This window comes from Hyaena hyaena, unplaced genomic scaffold, assembly GCF_003009895.1.
Source record: "Hyaena hyaena isolate Hyena2069 unplaced genomic scaffold, ASM300989v1 scaffold_104, whole genome shotgun sequence".
In the NCBI taxonomy this organism is placed as follows: domain Eukaryota; kingdom Metazoa; phylum Chordata; class Mammalia; order Carnivora; family Hyaenidae; genus Hyaena; species Hyaena hyaena.
In genome coordinates, this window is record NW_024080736.1 from 562,884 (window position 1) to 568,883 (window position 6,000).

Genomic DNA, 6,000 nt, shown 5'->3' on the forward strand with positions numbered 1-6,000 from the left:
AATATATATATATCATATGACCTTAATTCTATTTACCAAAACTGGTCATCCTACCTTCTGCATCACAGGAGAAGAAACATATTTTCAAATTTAAGACTTGGTTAAGAGAAGTTGGATTTAAATGCATTTTCTGATTGGTTAGTTGGCTCGGGGGTGTTTGGATGGTTGTTTTGCACTCCTACAATAATTAACTGCATTCTAAATAATTCCACCTGTTATGTACTTGGCAACAAAAAGCTGGATACCACTGCGGGGTATTAGATCATAAAGCCGAAAAGCAACTATTCCAATGGATGAACAGACAACGGAAACTCACAAACCCAGAATTTTAAACACAGCTCCAGCCCAGAAGTATATTCCCAGGCTTAAACTACGCATTCTGCCCACATACTCCAACATTTGCCTGAGAACACCCACCAATAAAGTTAAAGCAGAAAGAATTTTAAGAATCACTAACTGGCAATAAATCCTTTGACACACGCAGTAGATGTTAATGTTTAAGGTCAGAGAAAACTAAAACTCAACAGTTAAAAGACTCACCCAAAGTCATGAAATGAAGCACAAAGCTCAGATTAAAATTCTGAAGTCCCTAGCTCTCAGATCCATTATAACCAACCTGTGGGCCATTTACACATACATCAGCAATATCTCCAACTAATAAAGACATATTTTGAAATGTAGAAAAGCAATTGGAATTGCTATAAGGACACACAATACTGGAGTACACATTTTTTAGCACAATGAAAGGTCAACATGATATTTACAAAAAGCTAAAAATCTGCATCTCCTTATCCCTTATTTATTCTCCAACAAAATTAAGAAATGCAAAAAGGAAAAACTGTTACCATTTCAAACCTTCAAGGAATTCTTGCTACACAAATGACATCTTTTTTTCCAAGTTCATTTATTTAGTTTGATTGAGAGAGAGAGCGCATGTGTGAAAGTGCACAGAGGGGAGGAGCAGAAAGAGAGGTACAGAGAGAATCTCACACAGGCTCTGCCCTGTCACTGCAGAGCCTGATGCAAGGCTCGATCTCAAAAACCCTGAGATCACGACCTGAGCCGAAACTCAGAGTCAGATGTTTAACCAACTGAGCCACCCAGGCGCCCCACAAATTACATCTTATAAACAAGCTATACCTATTTAGTTCCAGCTAATCAAAAAGTTTTATCTTTATCTTAAAGTCTCTCTTGGGGTGCCTGGGTGGCTCAGTCGGTTAAGCAGGAGACTTCCGCAAAGGTCATGATCTAGCAGTTGGTGAGTTTTTGACTCAGGCTCTAAGTACTTTTCATGTGCTTACTAGTCCCATAAATTACTTCAAAACCAAAAAAGAAGTCAATTGGGTGACTCTTATTTATAGTTATCTATATTTGACCATGTATTTTATTTAACCTTGGCATTGTCTTTTTTTAAACCTTTTCATATGTGGATGCCTATCAAATAAGCTAAAACCTTCTCAAGGTGCTTAGCTGTCACAGGAGTCAGCACAGCAGAAGCAGGCCACAAATATTAAAAGGCCTTGGGAGAAAAGCAGCTCCACTGCGAAACAAAAATACACCTCACATATGCATGCCCTTTGCCAAACACAATAAACATATTCCTAAAAGTTGGGGGAGGGGAGTCCATTTTGTTCAAACCATATTTTAAATGCACGGCGAGTCATTAAATCAGAGAGTTTTACAGGTGCATGGGATGTTTGGACAGTTACCCGAGCACCGACTGCACCTTCCCTGGTGGTGCCAAGAGCATGCCGTGTGTTTTACAAACGTTTCCCAGTCATCACCCTGGGAGACCGGCACTATTTCAGAGCCACTGCCCCGAGCAGGAAGCTGAGGCTCAGCGGGGTTAAGTAACTGACCGAGAGTCAGTCCCACGGGAAGCGGCGGCTGGGCGTGAACACCGGGTGCCAGTCATCGTGCGCTCCGCCTGACTGCACCTGACCACGACGCGGAGGCTCCTGTCATTTCATTCGCCTCTTCTTATTTTTAATCCTCTTTAAACATAAAGAACAACTAATAAAACAGCCGCACGGTGACCAGAATAAAAGCTGTTCGTCGGTACTGACGTTCTCTTGCACACTGGATCTCAGAAACCCTCGGCCCCAGCACGCCGCGATGCTGGGCCGGGCCTTCCCGAGCGCACGGCTGTGGGGACTTGTCCCCACCGGGGAGCCAGCACACGGGTTCTGCCCTCACTCCGGGGTCGCCCAGCCCGGCCCGGGAGGAACCTCCCCTGCAAGGGTGGACAGCGGGCGCGGGCCGGGCGGCCTGCGAGCTCGCGGCCGCTCCCCTACCTTGTCCCGGATACAGATTTCTCCTCCCCAGCGGAGTGGTCCGATCTCTGGACACCGGCTCGCCCACCGGCTCCATCCGCCTAGCAAACTTTACCCAGAACTTTCCCCGTCCGCGCCCGGGCAGGATTTCACTCCACAAGTGGAACCGCAGCCGTCTGCACCCAGAGCCCCCCAACCGGGCGCGCGCCCCACAGGCCTCGCGAACGGGCCTGGGGCCTGCGGGGCGACGCCCCTCCCCGGACCGGCCGGCACGGGCGGGGCGACCGCCACCCCACGCAAAATTCCACTCGAGAACCCGGGTGTAGGGGCGGGGAAACTCGGGAAATCAAGAACCTGGCGCCAGTACATGCAAGCTTTCCGGTCGGCCGCCGCCGCCACCGCCGCCGCCGCCGCCGCCACAGGGAAACGGTTTCAAATCCTTGCGGGCCGCCGCGGACGCCACAGCCCAGCAGCTCGGGGGCGGGGACTTCCGCGCTCACATTCCCCGCCCCCTTCCCCACCCCTCCGGTCGTGGCCAGCTGCGCGGCGTCGTTGCCATGGCGACGCTACGGCGAGCGCAGCCTCCGCCCGGCAACTCGGGGGCGGGACTTCCGCGCCTGTTTCCCCGCCCCCCCGGTCGCGAGGCGGGACCCGCGCCGTTGCCATGGCGACGCTCCGAGAGGTCGCGCAGCTTCCACAGCTGCATGGCAGCCGGAAGGCATGTAGGCGGGTCCCAGGCGTAGGTTCCCAGAGTAAGCCGACCGCTGTCTGCACCAAGCTGCCCTCGAGCATCCCCCGCGGAGAGTAGCTGTGACCACTTTAGGGATTGTGGAGAAGAAACCAGTAAAGGGGAAAGAAAATGGAATTGCTGGAGGGTGTTCACAAAAGGGTGTGCCCATTTGGACACACGTCACTTCTAAAGAAGTGAGAATTTAGTGCCTGGTATCTCACAACCCACAGGTGAATGAGGTCGGATTAAACGAGGAAAATGAGCATTACCTTGTCCTTCCTTTTCTTTTCTTTCTTTTTTTTTTTTTTTTTTGCATTCAGAACTGAGGTTTCAAGAAACTTGCCCCCAGATTCTGAAGATGCTAAAATAAAATAGAAGGTTTTGTGTTTATCAGTTCTGTGCAGAATAGCAAGATCGAGTGGGAAATGTAATTTTGCTACTCCCAGGAAAGGCTCAACCTCCTCACGGCAGTCTCCGTGCATGCATTGCTGTGTTGTGGTGTTCTCTGGTCCTCCATTACGTTTCTGGAAAGCCTCTGAAGTATATTTATTTAAATACCAGGCAGAAACCAAATTTAAATTGTAGAAACACTCACTTAAATGAAATTCGGTTTACCACTGTTTTTCATCTAATTTCACAACAGGACTCCTTCCACAGCATCTTTGCAACACACTCAGTGTGATGCCAAATCTAACATAAGCACAGCTTGAAGCAACTTTTCAGTTTTCCGTAAAGAAAATAGAAGATTCATTCATTTGTAACTAGTTACTTTCAAGCTTCCAGAGGGAAGACCTAGTCTCACCAAGGTGCTTTTTCAAACCCATTCCATCAGAAATAAGTACCAACCGTTCTTCATTGTTTCCGTGACAAATTATGAAGGCTAAGGGAAGGTAACGGTATGAAATGCTTTTGAAAATTAGTTTTCCAAAGCATATTTGGACATGTTTATAGCTAAAGAATGATCAGTAATCTAGATCATTCACACTGTGAATCAAGGATGCAAAACCCATGCATGCAGTTAATAACAGGAATTTGACTGCTTGATGAAGATGTTCAGAATATATAACCACGTTGCAGGAAGAACATGAAATGAGCTTTTTATAATTGATGTCTAAGTGAACATGAGCAAAAAAAAGAAGAAGAAGATGATGAAGAAAGGAATCAAGGGAAAAGATATAACAAAGTCAAATTCATCTGAGAAGAAATAACTGCAGAGGGGGGAAATGTGACGGAAAGTAAAGAGTAATAAGTAAAAAAAAAAATGAGAGTAAACTTATTTTCTCACATTAAGTGAAAGTAAGAAGATAAGAAAATCTCACTTTATACTTGTAAGAACTATCAGATTGTCACTTTTTTTATTTAAAAAAAAGTATGGGCGCCTGAGTGGCTCAGTCAGTTAAGTGTCCTACTCTTGATTTCAGCTCAGGTCATGATTTTCGCAGTTCGTAGGTTCGAGCCCTGCATCGATCTTCTCTCCCTCTCTCTCTGCCCTTTCTCTCTCTCTCTCAAAATAAATAAATAAACTTTTAAAAAGAATATACAGTTGACCCTTGAACAGCATAGGTTAGTACTGCATGGGTCCACTTATACACCAATTTCTTTTTTTTTTTTTGGTAAATGCAGTAGTACGGTCCTGTAAATGCTTTTTTTTCCTTGTTCCTTATGCTTTTCTTTTTTCAAGCTTACTTTATTGTAGAAATATGATATATAATACATGAAACATACAAAGTTTGTATTAATCGACTGTCTATTTTGGTCAATAGTTGGCTATTAGTAGTCAAGTTTTGGGGGAGTCAAAAATTATACAGGGACTTTCAACTGTGAATGGGTTCAGCCACCCTAATACCCATGTTGTTCAAGGGTCACCTGTACATGCATATATATATACATATGCACATATATATATACACAAAGATATACGCACATATATATGCACAAATAAAAATATTGTTATGATAAGCATGGAGGTTTTTATTGTTATTTATGTCATAAATATGTACGTGGGATACCAGCTGGAGACTGGACTGTGTTCGCCTTAGGATTAAGCCTGAATCAAGTCCTGTTGAGAGACCTGGTGGCCAATGTAAGGCATCTCATTCCATGAGAACCACAGAGCCCCTAAGAGATGCTGAGCAGGTCTGGTTCGGTGATACTACGTGAACATTGAAGGAAATTGCTGGGCTGGCCACAGAACAGCTTCCAGCTCTCCTTTTGTAGTAGAGTGATTCTTAAGTAAGGAACTTCTTTTGAAACTCTTAAAAAGTGACAACCCTCCTCCCTTACTCCTCCACCATCGGAATGCTCACATGCCCCAAAATGTGTGTACAAATCAAAGGATTTCCAAAAGTTCTGAGGTCCATCCATAGAGCCTAAGTTAAGAACTCCCGCTGTATGGATTTTTTTTTTTTAATGTTTATTTCTTTATTTTTAGAGAGAGAGAACACAAAATGGGGGGGGGGGGAGAGAGAAGGAGAAACACAGAATCCGAAGGAAGCTCCAGGCACAGAGCCTGACGTGGGGCTCAAACCCATGAACGAAGAGATCATGACCTGAGCTGAAGTCCAATGCTTAACTGACTGAGCCACCCAGGTGCCTCCTGCTGTGTGGATTTTATACCCATTTAAACACTGAGAACAGAAACCATAGCCAGCATTTGTGAACATAATTTCTGAAGGTACCACACTCTATACAGGCAACATTGCCCCTAGCAGTGGGTTCCAGCAACCTGGGGACAGGCATCAGTAAAAAGTAGCAGCAACAAAGATGCCTTCATCAAGGATCAGAGATCAGAATGAAAATAACAGCATCCTCACAGCTACACACCGTTGGAGGAAAATAAATGACACACAGCATACGGTAGTTGAGTAAGATACAGAGCATACACTGTATGCTGGGTGACCCTGGGGACCTCCATTAATATTGATAGGTTTGAGCCCCACCTCAAACCTCATAGGTTTGTGCCTTCCCTTTGTTAGTATTTGGGAAGAAGTAGCTGGA

The 6,000-nt window shown here is 45.3% G+C and overlaps 1 protein-coding gene across 3 annotated transcripts in view; it reads right to left on the reverse strand.

Moving 5' to 3' along the window:
- The window catches only part of CEP112 (centrosomal protein 112), a 421,494-nt gene extending 418,770 nt beyond the window's left edge, over positions 1–2,724 (reverse strand). For all 3 annotated transcript variants that reach the window (XM_039236017.1, XM_039236016.1, XM_039236018.1), the window contains exon 1: positions 2,641–2,724. The gene's annotated coding sequence lies outside the window, so the exon portion shown is untranslated. The remainder of the gene's footprint in view (positions 1–2,640) is intronic.
- Between the last annotated feature and the right edge of the window lie 3,276 nt (positions 2,725–6,000).